Genomic DNA, 26,612 nt, shown 5'->3' with positions numbered 1-26,612 from the left:
GCTCATTTTGTGGCTTCCCAGCGTCTAGACTGGCACAAGGGATTTGGTGGCAGGGTACCGGGTCTGGGGGCCAGCTGTGCTGTTAGACATCTAACGTCCTTGAACTTGGACATGCCCTTCTTCCCTGAGCTGCTTGCAGTTCCCTTACCTGGTAGAAGACTGTGTTTTACTTGGTTGGGGAGTGTAACTGGTTTACAGTGGGTCAGATGAGCATGGAAACCATGACGTAGCAAGGAGCAGCAGTTTGAGTCTTCTGGGTTGGGTGCTAAGAATGAAGGCTGGCCACGCTGGTCCTAATCTCTGCTGCAGTGGGTGAGATGAGGATAATGGTCTGCGTTACAGATGTGAAGCGAGGGGTAATGACAGGCATCTGGCTTAACAGCTTCCCTGTTTGTATTTTGGAGTGGAGGAGTGAAGATGGTGTGGTGTCCTTCTGATCGCTCTTGGGACCACCTTTACTGGTGGTAGGGCGCTGGGATAGCTGCGGTTTGTCCTTCAGCTGCGCCTGCCTCGGGTGAGGAGAGGGGAAGGAGACCCTGGATCAGCTTTGGGATCAAGTGGACCTTCTCTTACATGTGCCGGGGCTGGCTAGCAAGTGCCTCCTCAAGCTCCCAGGCGCAGTAAGAATTGAAGAGCATCTGAAAATGATGCACAGTATCTGTAAAAAATCCCCTGACGCTGAGTACTGTGAGAACTTACAGGCAACAAAGCTAAAACTATGCTGAGTTGTTGTCCTGACTTCGCGCCCTTTAGCTGCGCCGTGTGCCATGCTTCGCCTTGGCTCCACGAGCCCCATCTCTACAAGGCCCATCCCTTGCTTTACGTACAGTAATTCGAGAAACGCCAACCGCCAGCAAAGCAACGCCGTGAAGAAACAGCGCAGACTGTCTCGACGCGAACTGTTGGCCACAGAGCTTGCTCAGGAAGCTGCTTGTAACAACTGTAAATTGTCTGCTAATAAAAGCCTCGCAGGATCTTTTTGAAGCATCTTTCAGCCCATTCTCCTGCCACCCAAACGGGGAAACTGCAATCTCCTGAAAATAAGCCTGGGCCTCTGTTCATATGTACATAATTAAGCGTCTTTTAAAAGACAGTTCATTGCAATACTGCTTGAATTATATTAGCATTCCCCTCTGGTCAGGCTGATGCTGTTCAGCTCCCAGTTCTCTGTTGCGGAGAAAGAAGTATCAGCAACTGCTCCTGTGAAATAATCTGGTACCAGCATTAACTGTCTACTGGGAGATGGACTAGTCTGGCTTAATGTATGGAGCATCAGCAGTCTCTGCCTGGAGGTACGCTTTACTTAATTATCTCAAGTTTTACGGATACCTTCTTATTTGCAGTGCTAAGGTTCTGCAAGCAACTTTGGGATGGTGAATCCTTATAATTCATATAACCCTTTTTATTTCAGTCTGCACCCTGATGCGGTCTGAAGGGAACAGCTTGCAAGAATGTACCGCTCAATTATTTATAGCTTGTATTTTCTTGGTTTTTCTCGCAAAAGTACATTCCTTTCTGGAATTTAATTAATCGCTGTCAAAGGACAGATTATCAAATGCCTGTTTCTGTTCTGTGGGATGTGGTTGTGTGCCCGGGCTCTCAGCAGCTCCCTGAATTTACTTTCCTGCCTGCCCTCCAAGCACCTTGGCTGCGATAGCGGTACGTGATAGCAGTGTTGTGAGGTAGTAAGCTAAAAGGGGACGTTTCCCTTGAATCTTTAGGGAAAGGCTGCTCTACGAATCTGTCTGGGTGTTTTCTGGAGTTGTCACTGCATATGACTTAGCAGTATTTCATCTCGAGCTGGCAGCTGAGCTCATCTTTAGAGCTCTCTGCTCTCCTGCCTATAGAGGACTGCAGAATAGTAGCTTGGGGGCTCAGTTGATTGCCGCTCTGTAGGCAGAGTCCTGTGGCATTTAAGTCTACCTAGACTGTCCTTTCTGTCATGTTCTTTTGGATTCCACTTTTAGTGGTTTGAAGGATTTTTGTCCTTTTCTAAAAATACATAAATAACATAGCCCTTTAGCCCATGGCTGCAGAAGCCTAATACTGCTGACTTTCCGAGTCTTTTTCCCAAAGGAGAGCAAACACAACCTTTGAGGAAAAAACTGAAATGGCTGGGATTGCTTAATCTAGAGAAGACAAGACGGGCACACAATTCATCTTCAGATGCAGAACGGGCTGTTGAGAAGATGAAGAAAAGCTCTTGTGCGCAGGCTGGGGTCTGGACTACAATTGCGGCAGCGGGGATTTAGGATAGATGCAGGGAAGTGCTTTGTAACTAATAGTTGAGAAGATCATGAAAATGTTCGTACTGGTCACATCAAAAGCTTTTCTTCTTCATTGTCCCGTCTCTGAGGGTAGTGAGGAGTGGGTGCTTATCAAAGGAGGTACAGAGCAAATACAGACACGTGCTTTTAGCGTCTGGCAGTCTGTGCTTCGGAGACTTTGGGCACAGTGTCTACCAGCGCTTCTCTGTTCAAGAGCTTCCCATGGACCTTTTCCCCACGACTGTCTCATCAACATTTTAGTCTGCTAGTGGTCTCACATTGAAACATTTTACAGTGATGAGTTCTGCAGTTTAATTATGCATTGTGTATTTCTTTAGGGTTTAAAATTGTTGTTTTTTTTTTTTTTTTTTTTTTTGCCAGGGCAAGGTCTAGGCTATCACAAAGGATTAAGAGAAATCACTCTTTTTTTTTTTTTTTTCCCTTCCGAGCTGAAGGTTCTTAATCAATTCGTTCTATTCTCCTGCTAAAGCTGTTTTGAATTGCTCATTATCCCTGTTGCTTTTCTTGGAATCTTTTCTCATGCAACTGTCACCTTTTTGCGATGATGCCGGAAAGATCAGAGCTGCACATAGTGATCAAGATGCAGGTTCCCGTCTTGAGATGTGTTAAGTGGCACAGTGGTGTTTTCTGCTTTGCTTTCTCTTCTTTTTCCTGCAGTCTCTGTGGTCTGAGCCAACTCTTCTGACAATATAGCCACAATACCGCTGGCGTCTCTCCTCTTCAGCGGCAGTATTAATTTGGAGCCCCTCGCTGTCAGTGTATTATAAAGGCTTTGTCCCCCGTTCCTCCCCTGCAAGTGTCCTGCTTTACACTGCTGGCACGGAGCTTTATTTGTCATTTTGCCACCTGATACTCGGTGCTGTAAGATCCTTTGCAGCTTTTTGCTTTAGAGTTAATCCAACGGAATAGTTCTGTGTCCTCTGCAAAGTGTCATCTTGATGTTCATCCCCGTCTCTAACCCACTGTGAAACACTGAACTAGAGGAACATCAACCATCTATTTTCCCTTTGAATTTTCACAATGCTTTTAACATTCGAGTGCGTTAGGTTGACCAGATCCCCCTTGTTAACAAGTCTGACCCCTTCAAAGGGTGCTAGTGAATAAGATGTGTGAATGCCACCCAAAAAGGCTGTTGTCTCCTTCTCTCTATTGTACTTTTTACGTTTGCTAACTGTTTCGTGAAAAAGGCTTCTACTTTGCCCAGTCACGTTTAGTGCTCCGTAGCAGGATTCTTCACGTGCTGCAGAAGCCACTAAAGAAATTGGTATCGTGTTTTCCATCTTCCACCTCTCTCGCGATAACCACAATATTAGCGATAGGTTATTGCCGACCCGGTGTTTGCGACAGTTTTATGTGACGCACCTTTAGTGTTCTTGAGCGAACACAACCGTTCATTTTACTGAGCTGGTCTAAGCATCTTCTATTAACTTCTCAGTCTGCGGCAGCAAGAGAAGTGTCGGGGCAGAACCTCCTTGGTCCCGTCCGTGGCACACAGCAAACCATTTCTCCAGCCGTCCTACTGCAGAAGAGTTTTCCTGAAAAGCTCCCACTCCCTTCCTTGCTCTGGCAAGTCTCCTGCTTCTGATGTCTGAAGAAGCTACTAGTTTTTCATATATTAACTAATTAGCTTTTCACATGTCTTTTTTTTTTTTTTTGCATAGATTGTTTTGCACGTGTGCTTAGCTAACTGGGATTTGTGCTCTTTAATTTTCCAGAGTTGGAACATTTTTCTTCTATTCCTTGAAAGTCTCCTCTACTGCTGTTTAACCGTGGTGGCTGAGGGGGGGGTGTGTGTGAGAACGTTTAAAGCCTTTTTTCATAGTTAGTATACTGCTGCCTGAAAGCGCATAAATATGTCTTTTAAGCAGTTTCATTGCCACCCACAAGCATTTAATACTTCTAGCTGTTCCCTTTTAATTTCCTTTTTGGGTAGGGAAGAACTGAAGAAGCACGCTGGTTTTCTTCTTTGTAGCGATAGGCGACAGTAATGGTCCCACAAAGGTGCTCGATTCGTGTGTTTTACCCCAGCTGTTGCAGAGAGCCCATCGTTAATTCTGAACACTTCAAAGTCTTGGAGCAGAAGTACTTTCTTCTGTAGGTTGTCCTGACTCTCTGCTAACAAAACCCTTTGGCAAACTTAAAACCTTAGTCTTGGCACGGCTCCCTCATTTGCCTACAGAGCGTCTTGTCTGAAGGGTTTCAAAAGTAGGGTAGACGTACGTCTGTCGGTGGTGGGTTAGGGAAGGTTGACCTTGTGGTGGGGACTGAAGTGGAGGAGGTGGCTTCTGGAAATCCCTTCCCTGTGAATCAATAGGGTGCTTGACTTTGCTTCCATTGGCCTGCCTGGTCTTGAGCTGAGGTCCAAAAGCCATAGCTGGGCTGGCCGTGATCTCCTTTCAGTAGATGGTGGTGCTATGCAGTCTGGTCCTCTGCCCATCGTCAGTATAGTGTGGTGGTTTTGGGGGGGTCAGTATGTCTCTAGCTGCCTGCTGAAGCTCAGCTTACTTGTGCAGATCGACTGCCTCTTGTGTGTGACACTCATGGCGTTTCCAGTAAGCACGTGTCCAAGCTTCTGGGGAGAGTTTGTCCTGCTTTCGCTGGATTTGAGGAGCCACCAGAGCAGCTCTTCTCAAGAGCGTGCTGCTGCCGGAGCAGTTCCTTCAGCCCGGCTTCGGCTGCCGTCCTTTGTCAGCCCTTGCGAGGGCAGCAAGCTGCGGGCTGGCTTAACCGTTCTGCTGGATGCTGTCCTTGTCAAGGTGGTTCCACCTCCAGTGCCATAGGTTAGGTGCCACAGTTTCTTGAAAAAAATCTGAAAATAGGAGTCCGTGCTTCTTGATTTCCTGTGGCTGTACCTTGGGAAGTAACATCCTTTAATAAAATCTCTAGGCACAGTTTTAGGTCATTGTAAAGAATGATTTCTTTGTAATACCCAGCCTGTTTTCCGGGTGCCGTCTGTCTTGCAGGAGTGAGGATGCACGGTGTGCCTGTCTGCTGGAACTTCCTCTCTCTGCTTCCGAATCCGTTTTGGTTTGGAAGAATCAGTGTACGGATAATTAGCTCTCCTGCTGGGTTGGCCTTAGGGCTGGCAATTTGCTCAGGCAAGACACGGCACGCACTGATTTGTGCTCTTTCCGTCGCTTGGACACAAAGGAGCTGAGCAGCATTAGCTGGGGCAGAACAGCAGGTGAGCACATCCTCCGTTCCTGCTGCTTCTCAACCACAGCTATTAAGGAAGCTGAGGATGAGGCTAGTCATAATCCTGCTTTTTGGGGTGGACTGGTGCTTTTGGGATTTTAAACTGCAGGCAGCAGTGATGGAAAGCTCCAAATCTGCAAAGGTGACTGTTTTCTTCCCAAAATCCCTGTGGCACGTTAGGCTCTTGTTTAGCAACTCGTTATCTGACCTGTTTTTTTAATAATTTGCTTCTGGCCTGAACATCCAGTGGGTTGTGAACGTGCTTGGTGGTGTCACTGGTGCGGCAGGAGCACACGAGGTGAGGGCAACCTGTGCATGGGGAGAGGCTTTTAAGGGCACTCTGGAGAACAACCTGACCTGTCTGCCTGACGTCCTGGTGTCGGAGCAGGACTGCCACAGAGCTGATTTCACTTTGCGGTGCCTGCTCTGGGTGTGGTGACATGTCTTACACAACAGATAGTGGTGCTGGGAGCTCATGTGTCCTTGCGTGCCCTGGCTGGGCAAGGAGGAAGCCTGTGGATCTGCCCTTGGGTGTATTAACAGATGAGGATTTAGCTCAACAGTTGTGTGACGAGCTGTGGCTTGGGTGTCTTAGGCTCATCATCAGCTGCCGTCCCAGTGAAAGAAAGTGTTTCTTGTGTTCTTGAAAATCCAGAACTGACATGTGGGGGGACCGAAGCCTCCTCAAGCTCAGGTGTCCCCACCGTTGCTGCTGCTTGTTTTGAAGATGCTATGCTTCACTCCTGCCAAAGAGGGCCAGGGTGCTGGTAGAGCTGCAATAACCTCATTCCTCCTCTGCACGTCCCTCCCTGGGCCAACCCGCTGATGATTCATGTGCGTCCCAGAGGAGGTTTTTGGGTTTTTTTTTTTTTTTTTTTTTTTTTTTTTCTATCTCGGCATTGAAATAATTCCTTGCCTCCCTTCCTGTGACAACTAAAGCTCCAAACGTCTCTCCCAAGCTGCTGGCTGGCTGCACTCCCCCCGTGCAGTACCTTCTGCAGATGTCGGGGCCAAGGATACCGACACAGCGGAGCAGGGTGTGTGGCTGTGACCGATGCTTAGCTATGTGCTTGCTTTGAGTTTCAGGCTTGCAAGAGCGAGCAAACAAAATCTCCTCCTTAAAATCTGTCAGTGAGTTTGAGATTTGCCAGGTCTTCCATAAAAGGTTCACTGAGAAGCCAAGTGTTTGTGTGTGTGGTGTTTGGTTTTTTTTTTTTTTTTTCCTTCCCTATGGCCATCCAAGAGGAACAGAAAGGGAAAAGATGAGTGTAAGGGGCATTTTTTTTTTTTTTTCCCCCCCTCTCTGCTGAGTAATGAAGAGCTCCAAAGTAAGACAAGTGGCTGGAAATGTGGAGGCAGCTCTTGGCAGTGTTTTGGGTGATGGATATGGCGGCTATAGACTTTGCTTTCAGGCTGATGTCTCAAAGCCCAAGTGGCTGTGAACTTCCTTACTAGTAGATACAGTCTTCTGGAAGATGGTACCCGTTAACAGAATATTTTCCAAATATCACTGTTCATAATCTAGCCTTTGCTTTCCTTCTGGGTGGATGGTTGTTAGGAGCTAGAGAGAGTAGACAGTTGAACCATCTTGTGAATCCATTTCCTTCTTTCTCTCTCCTATTTGGAGAGAATTGGGCACCAAAAGATGGTAATGTGACACTGTTAGAGGAACTGTGCCCTTCTTGAAAGGCTGTTAAATGTATTGGTATCATTCTCCGCTTGCCTTTTCCTGACAGTTAAGGTAATCGGATGCTTCCTTCATAAGCTGGTGTGGTGGAGCTGAGCTGGGTGGCCCGTGCAGGTGTGGAGAAGACAACCAGAGCCTGTGCCCTGCAGTGGGCAACGCCTGGAGGATACGGAGCGGGTGGCGTGGTTGTGGTTGCATACGGGTGGGAAGGGTTTGGCCAGGGCTGGGGCAAGGTCCGGGAGCGGAGAGCTGGTGCGGGTTATGGGGCGGTAGGTGAACAGGCTGACGAGTGATCTGGTCTTGGGGTGGGAACGGAGGAAGCTGGGGGCTTTTAAATTCAGAGTGAATTTGCATGTGGTCTCGGCTTAGAAACCACCCTCGTGGGGCTTTCCTGTGCGAGTGAGATGTTGCCTGTGGTAGAAATAGAAACTCCGTGCTCATCTTCTTTGGTAAGGGCATGTGATGCTAGATTAACCCTTCAAGCTTACAGACTCCGTTGCTAATCACTTTTTAAAAGGAGGCTAGAGATCTGCTCACCATGAATTCTTTGCAAATCTTCTGGAGCCATTTCTCTCTCAAATCAGAGAGCTTCCCTTTGTCCAAAACAATGTACACCTGTAGAGACCTTCTACTTCTGTGGCTTCGGGGTGAAGTAAAATGTATTTATGGGGCTCTTTAACATTATAGTCACCTTCCCGTGCTGCAGGAAAGATGCAGGACTGAGACCAAAACGTGTTCCATGGGAGCCAAGGACCCCGAGTGGGGAACGAGAGCCCTGCGGTGCTGTGCACCGTCATGAAGATGGCCTCTGTCCTGATGGGCTGTCAGATTTTTTTTTTTTTTTTTTAAACTTAACAACACCCTTTTGAAGCAGTGGAAGAGCATTTAATTGATAGGTGATGTCCATGAAATGTCTATATCCTCTTGTGAAGATCTGAGATCAAACTTGTCCTGGTATTTGACCAAGCAACCTCAGCTGAAGCGCCTTTCCTGGAGGGAGAGTCTGGGAATTTCAGGTGATCCGTTTGGGGAATACACATTTTCCTTCTTAATTTCTTCTAGAACTGAACTGAGATGCCAAAAGCATTTCAGCTAGCGAGCAAAGTGGCCGTGCTTACGGTTGCTGCATGGTTGTGTTGAGATGCCAGCTAGGTTGGAGAACACCCAGAAAGGCTGGTGTAGGTGTGTGAACACGTACATGTGTGGCAGTGCTTTTTCGGGTACTAACTGGCCATGCTGCACTTGGCATCTGTTGCCTCTGGAAAAAAATACTTGCTAGATGGCTCACCTGTCTTCTGCCTCCTGTTCTGAGTAATCCCATGTGCTGCTATCATGCTTTTATTCTAAAAAGTTCATAAATGTCTGGGAAACTTAATAATTTAAAGTCAGAACTCAAATTCAAGTTAAAATGCTGTTGCTTCTGGCTTGCATCATGTAGCCCAAGGCAAACCAGGGGTATTTTGCCAGTAGGACTGAACCGGCTGTTCACCACGACACGCGGGGCGCTCGGCTAGCTCCCCTTGGAAAGGCACAATCCATGTTACTGGTTTAGGTCCACAGTTTTAGGTGGAATTTTTCAGAAGTGTTTGATGTCATTGCACCTCCTTTGCATTTAAGTGCTAGAGAAACCCCAGTCTGAGCTTGTCCTTAGATCCTGCCCTCCCGTGCAGGACTACAGAAAACTTCTCTTTAGGAAAACTTCTCTTTGTCCTTTCAACATATAAAGGGAGTGTATAAGAAAGATGGAGAGAGACTTTTTAGCAGGGCCTGTAGTGACAGGACAAGGGGCAATGGTTTTAAACTGAAAGAGGGTAGGTTTAGATGGGATGTAAGGAAGAAATGTTTTATGATGAGGGTGGTGAGGCCCTGGACCAGGCTGCCCAGAGAAGCTGTGGGTGCCCCATCCCTGGCAGTGCTCAAGGCCAGGTTGGACGGGGCTCTGAGCAGCCTGGTCCGGTGGGAGGTGTCCCTGCCCGTGGTAGGGGGTTGGAACCAGATGACCTTTGAAGGTCCCTTCCAACCCAAACCATGCTATGATTCTATGAAACAAAGCAACAGAGGCTAAAGCCCTCTAGTGATGGTTATCTTTGTGATCGTCCCTCTGAATTAGGAGCACAGCGTGGCACGTTGTGGTCCTGGTAAGATTCTTCTTTCTTTTTTTTTTTTTTTTTTTTTTTTCCAGTGCAAGCTGGCAATGCTGTAGCTGGGTTAGGAATTTTGTGCTGTGTTGGCCTGAATAGACGGGGACATTTATGCTCTGGACAAGACAAATTGGAAATTGGAGTTTCCTGATTCGTCCTGTGCTTGTGGTCTTTGCTGCGGGTGTGGATTTATCTCACGCTCCCTGGCAATCTGTGTGGCACCCTCCAGTGACCAAAAAAGCCTTGCTGCCGTGGTCGTACCACCCGCTGGCTGCGTGGGCGGCACAGGCAGGATAAAAATTAAATCCTAAATAATTGATACCAATGTTTTGTTCATAAGCCAAAGCAGGTTTGAGGCCATGCAATGCTAAAGGTAGATAGTTCCCCCACGTCCGCTTGCCCCTACGTGCTCGCAGTTTTCTTGTAGTGAAATTATGTTGTTAAGAACAAGGTTTTGGTTTCGAATTTATCCATTGACAAAAAAAAAAACCAACCACCAAAGCAACAACTTCTTTCTGTATCCTCTGTGCGATGTTGGTCCTGCTTGTTTGCTTCTTGGTTCGGAAGCAGCAACTAAAAACGAACGCCTTTTGCTGGTGTTGTGCCATGAATTGTTGCGTGCCAGACCAACTTGCGTGCACTTCATTTTGGAGAGAATTCCAAAAATAGGTCCTGGAAGGGAACTTGATAGATGACACATCCACGGATTGCAGTAAAGTGTCAGGGGTGTTTGTGTCTTTATAAAAGCCTCAAATACTATTGTGCGTCTTAAGGGGAGTTAACTCTTTTGCCACAAGTAGTTGTAATAGGAAAAAAACCCACCAGTTCTTTTATTATCATTTTATGGACGTGCTGTCCATTTATTTGTTTGCACTTAATCGTCATTTGTCCCTTTGCTTGATTTTATTTTTTAAACTAAATATATGAAAGTCTGAAAGTTCAAAACCGAAATATTCTCTCCCGGGAAGCGCGATCTAATTTCATTCCTCTCTGATTCTCCCAAATAATAGAAATGCTTGCAAAATAACCTTGAAATAAAGTTGTGGCTTGTTGTTTTCCTTAAAACCAGCTGTCTGTTGGAGATCGAGGTGAGGTCAAACGCTGGCTTTCTGACGCCCAAAGCCCTGTGAAATGCCCCGTAGCTGGGATGCGGAGTGCAGCTTTGTGTGGGCTTCAGGCTCGTTTCTTTAGGTCGCCCTTCTTGAATGGATCTCTGTGTCTTGTCCAGGACAAGGTGTTGGTCCTGCAGGTTAAAAGCATTATCCCTATTATTTTTTTTCTTCAGCATTTTTGGTGCTGATGCTCAAATTTGGGTCTGGTACAGATTCATCTGAAGTGTAATAGGCAGGATGCTCAGTTAGAACCTGAGGGTAACTAATCCAAATTGGGCTCGTTAGGCAGTGCTTTCATTTTTATTGGAAACTATAAGTAACGCTAATAAAGGACAATTGAGTTAGACGGGCAAAATATGAGGGACATAGGTGCTTAAGTAGTGTTATGCTCCCTGGCTGTACTCAAAATCCTCAGTCTTTAAGAGGTAATAATAACAAAACGGTGTTTAATTACACACGTGGATAAAACTGCAGCGTAGAGGCTGCAAGCGGTGGCGAGGACAGAAAAATAAATGGAAGCTGGAAATAAAAGCAGGAAGCGCAAGTTGAGATTCAACCTGGCTCAACCCAAGTGACGTTTCTTTGAAAAATAACTCGCCTTTGAGCGCCTGGCAGCGTGCACAAAAATAAAGCTCCTTGTCAAGAAGAGAATATAATCCAAAACAAAGAGTCCTGATGGGAACAGAGCACTTGAAAGGTACCGCCAGTGGGAATTTCTTGTAGAAATCCAGTTGCTTTTGTGTTTGCACCCTCTGTAGCTTGCGATAGGCACTGGGTCTAAGGAGGAGGGATGTACCTGCTGCTCTGCCCGCGGCCGCTGTGCCGCGGGGCTCGGCACGCTCAGATCTTCAGCTCGTTTTCCATGGGGCAGGCAGGAGTGGGGGAGAGGCCCAGAGACGGGAATTTAATGCTGAAAGATGGGATGGGGTAGGAGAGCGGTCCAGGGAAAGGAAACCATCCCAGAGCCTGAGGTTGTCTCTATTTCACCTGCTAGCTGGATACCACAAAGCTCATGGCCCCCCAAAAAACTTGTGCTTCTAAGTCTCGCCTGAGGAGATGCTTCCTACTTGGCAGCGCTGGGTTAACGGTTGGACTCGATGATCTTAAGGGTCTTTTCCAACCTTAACGATTCTGTGATTCTATGATTCCTGAGGGCTGCATGCCCAAGCTCAGCCTCGGCGCCGCAGGTTGCGGGGAGCAGCGAGGCTGCCCGGCGGGTGACTTCTCAGCCTCCCGCTGCAACAAAACACGGAGCTGCAGAAGCAAGCTGAAACTGCTCTTCAGATTGAATTGCCCCCAGCTTAGTTTCATATGTGCGTTTTCTCTATGCAAAGTACACATGCATAAATGTGCTTTGCTGGAAGGCTGTGAGTTTTTTCATTTTGGAGTGGAATACACTCATCTGAGTTACAAGTCAGAAGAGGAGAATACCGCTTTCTGTATCTTAGACGAGCAGTAAGTTACGTTATAAGGTTGCAAGGAGCAGTCCTGCAAAGGCTAGTTCAAAACCCAGAGTGTTTCTATCCTTCTGCGTAATCCGTGTGAGACTTAGGAGTGCTTTACCAGGTCTCTTTTCAGTGTCCGATGTCTGTGACTCCGTCCCCTTCCACAGGGCTTGCAACTGCATCTCCGCTGGGTAAACGGACAGACGCAGCACTCTTACCTCCGCAAGCACCATGAATATCCCCCTTTTCTGCTCTAGTTCTTGGGAGAATCCGCTAAATACACAGAGAGTCACAGAACTTTGAGTTATCTTAAAGCATTTCTTCAGCTGTTGTGTGTAAAGGTATTTTTCTTCAGTCCTTTTTATGAATTTGTGAAGGTTTGATGCAAGCATCCCTGCAGTCCGCAACTCTCTCCTCGGCTAAGATGGGAGGCAGGGACTGCGCAGGCGCTCCAGCCTGGCCCCGTCGGCGTGAAGACTGAAGGCTGTCCTGGGGTGCCGATAACACGATCTCCATCGGTCTCTGCTGAAATCGGGGGCAATTACTGTGTCCAGCGAGGGGTTTTTGTGACCTGACCGTCTGCTCACCGGGGACCGGACTGAAAACCCAACAAAACGCATGATGCCCACTCTCGCACATTAGAAATGTGAGCTGGTTTGGGAGGGTAAAATACAGAAAAACACTTCTGTCTTATTTTTCAGTTGAGTGAACTGTTGCCCAGGGATGACTTCCTTCACTAAAATCTGTGTTTTTTCAGTATTTCTTTTTTCTTGGCCACTACCTGCAGTACGTCTGCGTGAAGGGGGCATTTGCGTCCAGTCCTTTAGCTGGTATTGCTGTAGTGGCCTGGGTGTTAGGGTTTTCCAGCAGAAACATGTTACTAAGTGTCAAAGCTTTGGAGTTTTTTTTACTGTGTTTGCTCAGGAAAGGTATAATAAGGGAGCAATTTGTTTATTTTTGGTGTGTGATTGGCCAGGAGTTTTGGGAGAAGCGAGCTCTCCTGCGTGGGGGGGCATAATACAAACAGGTAAATTCCCATCCAGAAGCTGGAAAATGCCATGAAAAACAGAGCGACTTAACATTGGCAGAGATGCAGAATAAAAATGTATTGTATTTAGGGTAATTGCTTTTTGGAATGTTTTCCCTGATTTTTTTTTTTTTTTTTTTTTTTTAAGTTTTAAATATAAGATTTATGGTCTGCTTCCCAATGTCTGGCAGGAGGGAAAGAAGTAGGTGTGTTTCTGGAAGCTTGCAGGCTGGTCTGCCTGTTTGTTCTGGCAGGGTTGGTAATTACTGGTCTCTTAATTTGTGGCGTTCAGGAGGTGTCATTTAAACCGAGCAACAAGAAAATTCAAAGATAAAGCAGTTCTGCCTGGGAGATGTCACGGGGACGTCTGTGAGGTCCTTGGGACCCTTCGCTCACAACAGCCTCTCCTGTATCTGACTGTTGTGGGACTTTTTTGTGCTTGCCAGCATCTCTCGGTGGTCCACGCACGAGATAGATGGCCTGGCTCTCCTGTGTTGTGGCACACGAAAGCTATTTCAAATTCTGAAATAATTGCCTTTCTGGAACCGATGGGTTTGACACTGCTAAACCCGCAGCCTGAGGCTGGTAGTGGAATGATTTAATGAATGTGAGAGCAAACAGGTTGCTCTTATTTGTTATTTTAAGTGCATTTGCAGCTTTAAGATAATGAGGCATTCCAAGCATTTCCCCGTTCCTGGTGGGTTATTTCCTCTTCTGTGAAGAGGATTTGGACACAAGCGGAACTGTTCAATTCTGGCCTCATAACTCATGGCCTCCCTCTGCTATCGAGTTATATATACAATTTTATACACTGTTAAACCTCTTTGCAAGCTCTTCACGTGAATACTTCTCCTCCCCTTCTCTTTCCTGGACAACAGCAGTTTTATTTTTATTTTCTTAAGACCGTGGCAGTGATGATTCATTAGGTTAATCCGTAGCGTTACCTCCTCCTTTGTCCTGTTATTTGTTTAATGCAATTGGACACAAAGTTTGGCGTCCGCTCCAAGTTGCGTGGTTTCCAGCTGTTACACATAAACCTCATATCTACACACGTATATATATGTATGTATATATATTTTGGCCTTTGTCTGCAGGTGCTGCGGGGGCTGACCCCGCTCTTGGCTGCGGAGGTGTGCTTCTCCCATGTGAAATTTTGGCAGACTGGATGTTTCCCTGAAGTCCTCCCCATCCTTGTTTTCGGGCTGAAGCACAAGCTGGAAGGCTGTTTTTCACTTAGACAGACTTTCCGCTGCTCTTTAATGAGCTCTTGGCGTGCTTTTTTGAGTCTCCTTAATGTGGATCGTATTTTTAGAGCAGCTCATGCTTGAAGCGGCTACAGCCGTGTAAAGATAATTCCTCAGTCGTGAGCTTCACCGTCTGAAGTAGCTGAAAATAGCAAATAGCCGTTCCCGAGGGGTGGGCGGAGGAGCACGCGTGTGCGAGCGGCCGGCTCCGTGCGACTGCTCCGCTGACCCGTGTCTCCGTTCGCTTGTACGCTTGGGAACTACGTGGGGAGAGGTTATATGGCGAGTTTGATGCTTCTTTGGCTTTTCTTTTCCCCCGCCCTCCGCAGCTGGGGTGGAGAAGGTGGGCTGGGAGAGCCGAGGGATGATCTGGGGACCTGATTCAGGTTTGGAGATGGACAAAACCAGGAGCTCCCCAATCTTGTTGCTGAGTGCCTGATGTATATATACTATACCATCTCTCCCTGAGGCATGCCGGGGTTGGACACCTACCCCATGGCACGGGGAGCGGGCTTTGGTGTAGCCGGGGTCTGCCCTTTACTATCCAGGGTCGCCGTGGGTAGTTTTCTTTTGATGGGCAGACTGCCTCACCGAGACTTCAGTCCGAACCCAAGGTCTTCTGTAAAGGCAGGAGCTGCATTAATTTGTTCTTGATGGGCATCAAACTGATCTTAACTAAACCAGCCAGTCCTTTCAAAGCTTGGAAACATGCCTTAAATTCATATATCTCAATGCTGCAAGGCGCCCATTTTGGCTGGCTTTCCCACGCGGAGCCTGTGAGCCTGGGCGGCCACTGGCACGGGGCAGGCGAGAGGGACAAGTCCCTCTACAAGCAGAGAAGGTGGGACTCATAAATAGTTGATTGTCCTGATCTAATCAGGAGCCCTATTTTTACACATCCTGTGCCGTGTGTGTGTTTTTTATATTGAACCAGCGTACTATGGTGTTTTTCCCCTTGCCCACTTCCCAAACAGGAAAAGTCAGGACTTTATTTTTTCCTCTCAAGGAAGACATCTAAACTGCTGCTGAACGACACCCGTATTTTGACAAGCTAAAGGTGTAAATATATGAGAGATGGGGTTTGGCTCTTTAATCTTCATGTGGGACGGGGCTTAAAGAAATCTCTTCCTCAGGACGCGCTTCACGACGTTCCCTCGGTGGTGGTTGCCGTCCACCGCCACCTTTGCCATGTGTTGGCTCGGAGGTGGAGTGGCTTTGCAAGCGGATCATCCTGGGGGAAATACCCAGGGATAAGAGGGTTCCTTTACTGCGTAGGGCGGTGACGTTCGTCTGGCAACCTGCTCTTCTCTCGGGCCACTGCTGGGTTATCACAAGGGCAATCACTCTTGCCCAAAAGCATCACGAACCCAATACATGGAAGGTGTGTTGGGAGGGGACGTAGCCGGAGAGAAGACCCCCTGTTCTCCTCCAGCACCCCTTGCCTTCCCGTTCACCTGGCTAAAACCACGATAGAGCTGCAAACTGATCTGAATCACACCGAGGAAATGTCTTGCGCGCACCCTCTTTGGGCTGGATTAGGCGTTCGTGGATGTAGTAACTTCAGAACGATTCCTCCTGCTTTGGGAATTGCCAGGCCGCTCTATGGTGTGTGTTTATGAAGGAGATCCGATGGCCGCGATAGCCCCTCCTGGCCTGGAAACGCCTGGGTCGTGTGATAACGAGCAGCTCCGCAGCCCCGGGGCCGAAGAACAGATTTAAGAGCACAGCTTTGCACGTGGTCCATCGTGTACGGCTCACTGCTAGAGGCAAAGCACCCTGCAAAATATAAAAGCTTCGTGCATAATTTCTTTGTTTTCTACGTGTGTGTTTTTTTTTTTTTTTTTCTTAATTCTCCCTTTGGGGACACCGAGGTCCTTTGAAGCAAATTGGCTCCAGGCCTGAGACATTACATGTTGGCTTTTTAAAATTCCTTTTGCACTATCAGTTGGACACAGCATCCTTCGCTTCCTGTCCTAAATCGCTGCAGAGAGTCGCTTTGTTCTGCCTCGGCGGTGGCTGCGTTTTGGGTAGCCCACGAAGCTGAAGTCTGAAAACTCTCTAGGAACCCTCGAGACGTGCTCTCCATCATTTGGGGCTCTTAGTGTTACTCTGTTAAATGCACTTGGGGTTTTTTTTAGTGTTATTCTGTTAAATGGACTTTAAAAAAAAAAATGAGCTGCTCGCATTTTGAAACAGCTTGGTGGTTTTGAAATCTGTCGCTGGAGTCTTGCAACTGTGCAAGCTCAGACCAGCGATGAGCAAGTGGTGCTTCTGCATCTGTGCTGTTTGTTGCGATGTTTTATAAAGTCGGAGCGGGGGGGTCCCAGGACGCCGCTCGGGGAGCGTTGAGCAAAGGGAGCCTGAGCCTGCGAGCTGTCTGGGATGGGGAGAGAGAAGGTCCAAGCGATGCCTGCCGAGATCGTAGAATTATAGAGATAGGGCCTGGACCGAGGCACCTAAACGGTACCTTCGTTTAAAGGTATCACAAGAGCAGCCCTAAAGTAAGTACCTGCTTTGAGCAGTCCGGTCAAAGTACCGCCAGTTTTGCTCTGCAGATCTGCCCTGTCAGTCTAGTGCTACATACGGCTATGGTCGTGGCCGTAGTCTTCCAGCTGGATCTCACCCAGTGGATCCAGAAACCAGAATTAGGCGATGCAGATTGCTAATGAACGCGCTGAAGTCACTATCTCAATTTTTGTTTGTCGAAGCACAGTTTTTAGGGGTATTATTCTTAGCTAGCTTCATCCGAAAACTGCTGACTTGCTGTTATCTTGCTGCTTAATTATACTACAGAACGGTGCAGATTTAATTTTTTCCCTCTTGTCATGCACTTGGTGGATGCGGGTGGATTTGCAGCCTTCGGACTGGGACCCGTTCCTCTTTGGTGCTAGCAGCAAGGAGAGATTGTTGCTCCAGACAGAAGAGGCTTTTTCTAAGTTGTGCAGCCAGAGTTTCCCTGCTTTCTTGCCTTTTCTGCAACAAATTTTACAAGGTAAATTTGCAAAAGCCTTCGTAGGTCTGGGGAAAAAATTCAGCTAGCAAGTCTGTGTTCTCTTTGCTGTGCATGCAGTGCTCATGTCGGTTGCTTGCTTTCAGGCCCTGCTGTATCCTGATCTTTAGTTGATGCAGGAAATTAAATATTTTCCTATCTCTTTACCCTCCATCTCTTGGGTTTCTCATGAGTGTTTTTTTGATTACCCTATTAGAGCTAGATGCACTGGAAGAAGTATAAATATCCATGTACTAGACATTAAGGAACATAAAGTGGTGGTGCTTTTACTCTGCTCTTGAGTCAGTTTAAAATGCTTTTAGTCAATTTTTTTTGTTGTTGCTGAAGGTGTGTGCTTCGCCTGAGGACTGGTGAAGCTTTGCAGTAGCCAGACAAACCTGATGTTAAATATGGATTTTTTTTTTTTTTAAATTTTATTTTGTTGTTCCTCTCCCCCCGATCCCCCCCCCGAAGGCTGCGCTGCAGCGTTGAGAGAGGTGACCCCAGCGTGGTGGCTGACCGACTGGTGATTACAAATCCCCTTTTTCCGTGGATGTCCTGGAAATGATAGCTCAGGATCTTCTGTTTCCCTGAAACGTTGCTTCGGCTCCAGGTCTCTTCCTTGCAGGCAGCGAGGGCAGATTTCCCTGCCGGCTGTCGTTCACGGGAGGCCATCCTGCTTTACCTGGCTTTCTAAATCTATGGGGCAGGTTGGCTCCGCTGTGGAGAAGCGGGAAGCTTGCGGGGTTTCAGGCGCGCCGCTGCGTAGTCCCGTGCGCCGCTTGCTTCAGCAGGACCGTGGGACTGGGTGCTCTCCCGACGGAGGGCTGCGCTGGCTTGCATCGGTTCGGGTAGTGCTCTTTCAGGCAGGCATCAACCAACGTGTTGTGGCAGTGTTCAGCCTCCCATCCTGACTATCTGAGCAGCATTGCTTTCATCGACAGTGTTATAAGCTTTTTTTTTTTAAAAAAAAAAAAAAAAGGGTGAATTAATTTATCTACTCTGACCTTTGCACAATACTGATCATAAATTCCTGAATCAAGGCTGTGACCTTTGCTTCAGCCAGAGTACAACTTCGAGTTGAGATTAGGTGTCGTTGTAAAAGACGCTGCGATGGAAAGTTTGCCTTTCTCTGCTCTTTATTACCAGCGGATTACTCTTGCTGCTTGCAAAACCCTGCCTTGTTCCTAATGGGAATTTGCCTGGCTTCAGTTCCTGGGTGGACCGAGTCCTGCTGCTGAAAGCACTCCCATTAAGTAATATTAGTGATTAAATAGTAAATAATTTTAACACGATCAAGTTACTCTATACATTGACTCCTTAATTTTTCTCTTTAAGCCAAACAGATGGCACTTCTTAGGTCACTTGGAGGGCAGTTTATCTGAGCCTAAGTCGGTGTTTCTGAATCTGTTTCAACTTCTTTCTCTTCCAGTTTTTCAAACAAATGTTGCATCAGTAGTGCCACCATAGAAACGTTAAGCAGCAAAGACATACCGTTACATTCACGGCATGAGCATTATTCTTGAATGAAAATTCAAAGTATTTTGTTAGAAGTAAAGGCCATTACTCTCCATTTTTTTGGGTGATTTTGCTGCAAGTGATGTGTTCCATGGGATTCCAGTTTCTTCTATCGTGTGTCCACAAACAGCCGCGCAAAGTATGGATCCTCCAAGTAGCATCATGTCACAGCAGTAGGTGTTTTGGGGATGAGTTTGTCTTTTGGAGGCATCGCAGCTCACCATGAGCAGTGATCCTCAGGATGGTTGTGGTTGAAGGAAACGAGTTGAGAAGTTTAGACCCGGATGGACAAGTGCTGATAAGATAACAACTGTGTTGATGACTTCATGAAGTTCAACAAGACCAAGTGCAAGGCCCTGCACCTGCGTTGGGGCAGTCCCCAATATCAGAACAGAATGGGGGATGAATGAATTGAGAGCAGCCCTGTGGAGAAGGACTTGGGGGTGCTGGGGGATGAAAAGCTGGACATGAGCCGACAACGTGCGCTGACAGCCCAGAAAGCCAACCGCACCCTGGGCTGCGTCCCCCGCAGCGTGGGCAGCGGGGCGAGGGAGGGGGTTCTGCCCCTCTGCTCCGCTCTGGGGAGACCCCCCTGGAGCCCCGCGTCCAGCTCGGGGGTCCTCAGCACGGGAAGGACATGGAGCTGTTGGAGCGGGGCCGGAGGAGGCCATGAAGATGCTCCGAGGGTGGCACAGCTCTGCTGTGAGGACAGGCTGAGAGCTGGGGGGGTTCAGCCTGGAGAGGAGGAGGCTGCGGGGAGACCTTAGTGCGGCCTTGCCGTGCTTAAAGGGGGCTTGTGAGACAGATGGGGACAGACTTTTTCCCAGGGCCTGCAGTGACAGGACGAGGGACAATGGTTTTAAACCAAAAGCAGGTAGATTTGGATTGGACACTTTTTATGATGGGGGTGGTGAGGCCCTGGACCAGGCTGCCCAGAGAAGCTGCGGGTGCCCCATCCCTGGCAGCGCTCAAGGCCAGGTTGGACGGGGCTCTGAGCAGCCTGGTCCAGTGGAAGGTGTCCCTGCCCGTGGCAGGGGGTTGGACTAGGTGGTCTTTGAAGGTCCCTTCCCACCCAAACCGTTCTGTGGTTCTGTGAATCAGATCCAGCGTCTCATGAATGATCTCAGTAGTGGTGTGTGCAGCAGGACATAACACCTCACCATTTAAACTCTGTATTCTCTGCCTGTATCTATACTGCGTAATGTTTTCTATCTATAAAATGTGTCAGTGCACTGAATTGTCTTAAGGTTATTTTTTTGTAATTCTGTGTTCCTAAATTGTTCCTGAGCTGTAAAAGCGACCTGCATTCTCAGTTCCGAGAGGAGCACACGCTGTTAAAGCCAAGCCTTAATACGCTTATTGAGCAACAGCCTACCAACAGTCTCCATTGCGGTAAAGCTAATTTGTCCTTATGAGTTTTTGTTTTTACTTGCACAAGATAGTTTTATTTTTCTGGCTGCCCCGGCTGATGTATGGCTCTGGAGATGAATGTCTGTGGTGGTCTCTGTCCAACATTGAGAACAAGCTTGCTTTGTATTTTTGGTTTTAACTTTCAGCATGGGCGTTTAATTACGATTTCATGCAGCTATAATGTAGAAGACTGTCTAGTCTAATAACAGCAGAGATAAATTAGAGGTGAAATCTTCTTGCGTGTTTCTGAGACCGGTGCTTCTTAGTAGGTCCTTCCAACCAACTAGTAAATACTTGTTTCGTGGGTACCTGGCAGAAGTAGAAACATATCCCAGACATTTTCTGAAACATGATATGTTTTAAAAACACTCAAACCTGGTTTTCTTTTTTTTCTAATTATTATTTTAATTTTTTTTCCCATTTTCTAGCCAGTTCAGGCTAGTAATTCTTCCAAATTAAGAGGTGCTCTGGGGAAAGCAGTAATAAACATTGGTATGGCTCCCATGGGTTCTCGTTGCAGATGTATTCTGCCGAGAGTTGGGGGTGAAATTTTTGTCCGCTGACAGGGATGCAAATGAAAAGCAGTAATTCATGTAGCTCCCCGCAGGGCAGCAGGTAGCGGGAGGATAATCCAGGCTGGCTGCAGCAGAGGAGGTTTTGTAAATGTTTTGCAGCAGGTGAGTGCTCGGTTCTGGCTCCGAGCAAGGGCAGGACTGTCCTCCAGCCAGACAGGTCACGTCCCAGGGATGGACGTGGTCCTGGGTCTCCCGCACCAGTGCGGCATCCCAGGACGGCTTTTGTATGCTGACGGAAGAAGCTTCAGGTAACCGGTACCTTGGCATTGTGGTTGACTCTTGATTCACTCTGGGTAATTTTAATTGGATTGTGGATTTACCTTGTCACCCCTTGACTTGGTGGAGGGCCAGCTGGGGCTGGCAGGGCTTGGTGAGCTCGGGGTTGGCTTTGGTTTGGTTTTCCCAGGTGCTAAGCCTGTGGTGGTAACCCCAGTCCTGGCACTGGTTCCTTGCTGCTCCGACCTGCTCCCCCTGCCCTGCCTTTTGGGGGACAAAGTGCTGGGGTACAAACCGAGGGTGGCGAGTGCCAACTTCGTGCTTGCAGCTGATGAGAAGGGTCTTCTGAGATCATGTCTGAGGAGCAGTGGTCAGCTGTGATCTGATAGCACTGATGTGCAAATCGGCCTGCCTCAAGCTTTGCGATTGCTCCGGGCTCCCACGGTGAATAACTGGTGCTCGCTCCTCTTTTTTGTTGGTGCTGATAGCTTGTCACCAGCCGATGCTGGTGGACTTGTGTTGCGTTTTGTCGTCGGAGTTGAGTTGCTGCTTCAGGACACGTGTGACCTAATCTGTAAAGACGACGAAAAAGGCTGTGTTTGTAGCCTGTAAATACAAGCGGTGTGATCTCTTTTGCTGCAGTTTGGGTGCAGGAATATTATGGTCTAGCAGACTGTTATTTTATTGTGTTTTTATGCAAAGCCTTGGCCGTGAGCTCTTTCCTTGAGGGTTTAGACCTTATTTTCCCTGACTCTTGTAATCTGGCCTGGTTGTTTGAAAATTTAGGATTTTCTTTGGTGCCATCAAGTGGCACAATACGGTATTGTTACTTGGTTGAGATGGTTCTTGGGAGGAGCAGAGGCTGCAATTAGGAAACGAGTTACTTTGCTCAAGGGTGCGGTGAGATTACTTAGGATGTGCCTTATGTGGGAAGGGTAGAACATGGGGATGTCGGCAATAATTTTATCTCGTCAAAGAGTGAGGTTATCGGGGATCTAACGCATTGCCTTCTATCTCCCTCTCATTCCTGCCCTTCTGATTGATCTCATGCGCTACCTTACTCAAGCCCTTGGCTTACATCGTTTGCTCTTAGGCAGCCTCTGGACATTTAATTTAATCCTTACATGAAGCTTTGAAGAGCTGGCCCGATGTGTTGGGGAGCAGTAAGAAGAGCGAGTAGAAGGTGCTCAGTAGCACAGACTGAACCCAGCGTTTCTTTGACAGCAGTGCTGAGGATGAAGGACACGACCAAGTGTACCATATTTTACCCTACAAAGGACATTCCAGATTCTGTGCCTTTTGCTCTTTCCACTCCGTGAAATTACCTTTATATATAAAAGCACTGCTGGAAACAGAGAACCCATTTATTGTACTTTCTCTTCTGCTGCCCAAACCTGCATCATGTATTGCTGTGCTGTGGGCAAGGGAGGGATGAAGACAGGGTTTGCATGGTATACTTGCCACTAGGTAAATTCGGGTTTGCTGCTTCTAATAAAGAAAACCCATGATGTTTCATAATCCCAGTTTTCTAATTTGAATCTGTGGGCTTGTTGCAAAGTGAGGTCTTTGGTTGTCGGGAGGGTTATTAGCCAAACATACGGTTTCAATGAGGCTTTCTAGGTGAGCCTTCCCCTATTTCATATAGCTCTGATGGGCTGAAACGGATGCACGGATGTTCTGTTGCTGCAGGTCACAACTTAATAAGTGAAGGTCTTTTCCAACCTTAACGATTCTATGATTCTAAGGTGATGTTTCAGACCTTGAAGGTATTTTATGAATTGCTGGAGTGAAACCTGATAGCGTGAAGGTGCGTCGCAAGTGCCCGGCTTTCCCTTGGCAGTGGGACACTGATGTTGGGATCAGACTTGGGTTGGGGACAGTCCCCACGTACCTGTACGTCGCCCTCTGCGTGCAGACCTCCAGCCTGGCTGATCGCTAAGCATTGCTGGAAAACAAATAACTCCTGGGTACAAACACCAGACTTTGTATGCCAAATCCTGAGGATGGTAGTTTTCCAGGAGAGGGTCAGCAAAAAGTTAACACTCTGAAAAATCCTTTTTTCTTAAGCCTGAACTGTGGAAGTGACTGAGCTGTTTTGATAGGTGTAAAATGAGAAACTTTGAAAGGGGAAGGAGAACCACCTGGAAGCAGATACTCAATGTATCAGGCTTCAACCCCCCCAAAATACTGTTTATATATAACGCAAAACCAGGTAAGAGTACAAAGTTGGTCCAGAAGTCTCTTGGAGAGAACGGCAGCAGGTGCTTCAAGAGGGTATAACTCTCTGCGTCCTGTTCCTTGTTATTCATATATATGCTCTCCTGCTTCAAGTAGTTAAGAGATTCAGGATCTTCTGAGCCGGAGCTATTCCATTTGAGTTGGTGTTTACTACCCATAGATCGCAAGCAAAGGGCTGTTCAACACCGAGCCTTTACTGAAGGGATGCTCAGCAGCTGTGGGATGAGCAGGACCATTAGTCCATTTAGTTGTGCAATCCCAGTGATAAGGATTTACCTTATGTGTGCAGTGAGATTTTTGGCTGACAAGTGGGACGCTGCGTGTAGATTACTTGGAAGCCGTAGTCCCCAAAAGGGTGGTGGAAAAGCCGAGTAATTACTGCCTGGCCCTTAGTCCCACCTGGCAGTCTGGGTCCCCTTCCCCCCGTGCAGAGAGAGAGGGGTTTAAAGGTGTGACTGTCAGCACTTGACCTCATCCAGTGGTTTCAAAATAACCTAATTAGCCATAATCCGCTTACTGCTTGAACTGCACCCCAGTGTTGTCATCCTGTGATGGATCAGGTTTGATGTCTGCCTTGCCTACAAGTTGCCCTCTGCTAAACCTTTGCCTTTGTGCCTCCATCCACGACAGCCTGCTGGCTTGGGCAGGTTGGCAGGTTTGGAGCAATACGGTCCTGTCTGGACCAGGACGGGAAGGTGCAGAGTACATATGAAGAGACACGATCCTTTGACTGTTTAAGCTTAGCACACTGGCTGAGGGGGATTAGTTAAGACTCTGTCAATTGCTAAATAGGATTTTTGGACAAGTGACGTTTTCCCTGATGCAGAAATGCCTGCTTTCTGCCAGAGCTGCTCTTGTTTTTTGAGCACAGAAAGCATTTGAAAGACAACGTGCCTTAGATGTCTTCAGTTTCCAGGCAAAACCCGTTACTGCTTTGCCTTACATCCCCTGAAGCTGGGCTCGTGTGCTGGGCTGCGCTCTGCTGCCTTACCCCCGTGCGGATGCTGTGACACAGCCCAGGAGCGCCTGACCTCTTGAGGAGCCTGTGATGCATAAGTGCTGCCTGTCCTTCAGCTGGGGTTTGCTTCTTGTAAGCATAATTTGCAAGCAGTGTGTTTTAGAGGCAGTGAAGGCCAGCTGAAGGCACGCTGCTTTTTTCTTCCTGCTAGACTTTGCATGTGTTGCAAATGTCCAGCTAGAGGGGTAGGCTGGATGGGCAGGGACCTGTAAGCTCTTAAACCACCACAGTTTGAAAATTCGAACCCGTAATCAGGCTATCTGCTTTATATAGCCCTGAACTGAATGGGATTAGTTTATACAGCAGCTGAAATCAAAGGATGTTTTGCCTTCGAGTGGAAAGGCTGCGCAGCGATGCGGAGCGTGGGTGTCAGTCCTGCGCCCGGGAGCTGCGGCCCGTTCCTGTGCCGCCGTCTGGAGCGTGCAGAGCGCGCGTCCTGCCTCGCTCGCAGCTGGACACGGCGCGCTCGCGCGCTCGCCTGCTGCTGCCCGTGGCCTCGAGCTACCCATGGCCCCAAAACTCCATACATCCTTCTGGTGGTAAATGTTCCTGAGCTGGAGCAAAGGGTTTGATATCTCAAGTACCCTCCTTGGGGAAAAGGAAAGTTGCTTCTGGTGGTTGGAAATACAGTTAGAAAGTGCAAAATAGATTGCATTGTAAAACTGTTGTGAAAAATACTCTTTTATTCCTTTCTAAAAATTTCTGTAGTACTTGCAATCTCAAACTGCTCCTTAGCTTTAGGGAGCGGATTTGATCCTATGGTAAGTGCTGTAGATCCTTCAGGAAGGCGCTGGGGCTTACGGCACTGCAGATATGGTTGTTGGTTTCTCACAGAACAGGGGAAAAACTCCTGGGTACCAGATCCCGTGCCTCTGAGATGGGTAGCAGAGATGGGGACAAGATTCGGGTTGTTTGTATCTGTTGGTGTTGTATCTGCTTGGCCAGCTTGTTTTCCCTCATCTTTCAGCTTTTTTTCTAGTTAGAAATAAATTTCTGGTGATACTGATATGTTTTAACTGCTAAATCTCCTGTTTCAACTGTTTGGATGTAAAAGCCCTTAACCTGCCAGCCCAGTCCCTTGCCTCCCTTGAAGCTGGTGGAGTGCTGCGCCGGGGTGAGCTCAGCCTGCGCCGTCAGGCAGCCAGGCTTCGATATAAATGGTCAGTGTTATCAACTGTTGACAGATTAATCGCTGTCTTGGCTTAAAAAGTAGTGGCTTCGGTTTAATTGCAATACACAGCCTTTAAATGAGAAATGTTACATCTGAAAGCTTCGGTTTGCCTTTCTTCAGCAGCCTGTTCTGGATGGCTTTACCTGCAAATGGACGAGAAGGGAAAGGAGACTTTCTTGATAGTTCAAGAAACAGATATTAGTGTGCTCCCTTCATCACATCAACCGTGCTTTCAGATGGGGACCTGTAATTTGGCTTGGGTAGTGCTGCATTTTGCTTGGCTACTGCTTTGGTTATCTGTTACTTTTGGATATCTGCGAGGAGTTCCGAAAGACCTAAAATTGCAGCTCTTTCACCTTTGCCCACAGAAGTGTGGTCAGATAGGGTTTTTTTCCCCCCTCCTGTAGCTTTCCTGCTGCTGTTTAGGGACTGTCGTCGGTGGGTTTTCCCTCCCTGGTGGGATTGCTTGCTTTCTGTACTGTATTTGCTTCCCATTCTCCCTAGCTCAGCGTTGCCAAACTCATTTTTTTGGTTGCCTGTCAGGGTCTTGCAGGACCACCAAGAAGGCTCTGGTGCCATGGAAAAGCCTTGTCATCATCCGGATACTGATGTTTCCTATTTATTTATAGAATCTTCTTTCTTTCATTCTTGCAGCTCTGTACTCTGGAGTGTGTAAAAGCACAAAGTGTAATAAGAACTGGAAGCTTGCTTCCAGTTCAAAACCCCCAATGCCATGAAATAGTCGAGTATATCTTTCAAAAGACCTCACAGTATATTTTGTGGGTACTTAGTGCTTAGGAGTTGTGTGCCACATCCCAAGACGATTCCTCCAGCCTGGGATCTGCTTATGCCCGTCATCCTCTGTTCCCTTCCCTCCCCTCCTTAGGGGATGGCCTTGCTGTATAACGTAGCGTCCTGTGCGTGGCCCCTGAGCAGCGCTACCTAGATCTGCCCAGATCCTCTAATAGTAACCTCCCAAAGAAAATGATACGGCTTTCAAATGACACAAAAAAGGGAGAAAAAAAAAAAAAAGCAAGGAAAAAAGGAAGCTTAATTAGAGTAAAAACTGGGATAATTAACTTCTTTAAACAGATTAAGGCAACTAAGAAGGAAATCAATCAAGCTGGATGAAGTAAAGCCCACAAGCACTGACTTGTAGGATATAGAAGCACAGAATGGTTTGGGTGGGAAGGGACCTTAGAGACCATCTCGTCCAACCCCCTGCCACAGGTAGGGACACCTTCCACTGGACCAGGCTGCTGAAAGCCCCGTCCAACCTGGCCTTGAGCGCTGCCAGGGATGGGGCACCCACAGCTTCTCTGGGCAGCCTGGTCCAGG

The 26,612-nt window shown here is 47.6% G+C and overlaps 1 protein-coding gene across 6 annotated transcripts in view; it reads left to right on the top strand.

Annotated features, from left to right (window-relative positions):
- Positions 1-26,612, top strand: part of EXOC6B (exocyst complex component 6B) — a 305,538-nt gene that overhangs the window by 6,157 nt on the left and 272,769 nt on the right. The gene's annotated exons all lie outside the window — the stretch shown is intronic.

The sequence above is a fragment of the Nipponia nippon genome, unplaced genomic scaffold (genome assembly GCF_047370975.1).
Source record: "Nipponia nippon isolate SJK-2023a ecotype South Korea unplaced genomic scaffold, ASM4737097v1 scaffold_6, whole genome shotgun sequence".
NCBI lineage: Eukaryota > Metazoa > Chordata > Aves > Pelecaniformes > Threskiornithidae > Nipponia > Nipponia nippon.
The sequence above is the reverse complement of the archived record's forward strand: the minus strand, read 5'-3'. Positions and strand labels throughout refer to the sequence as shown.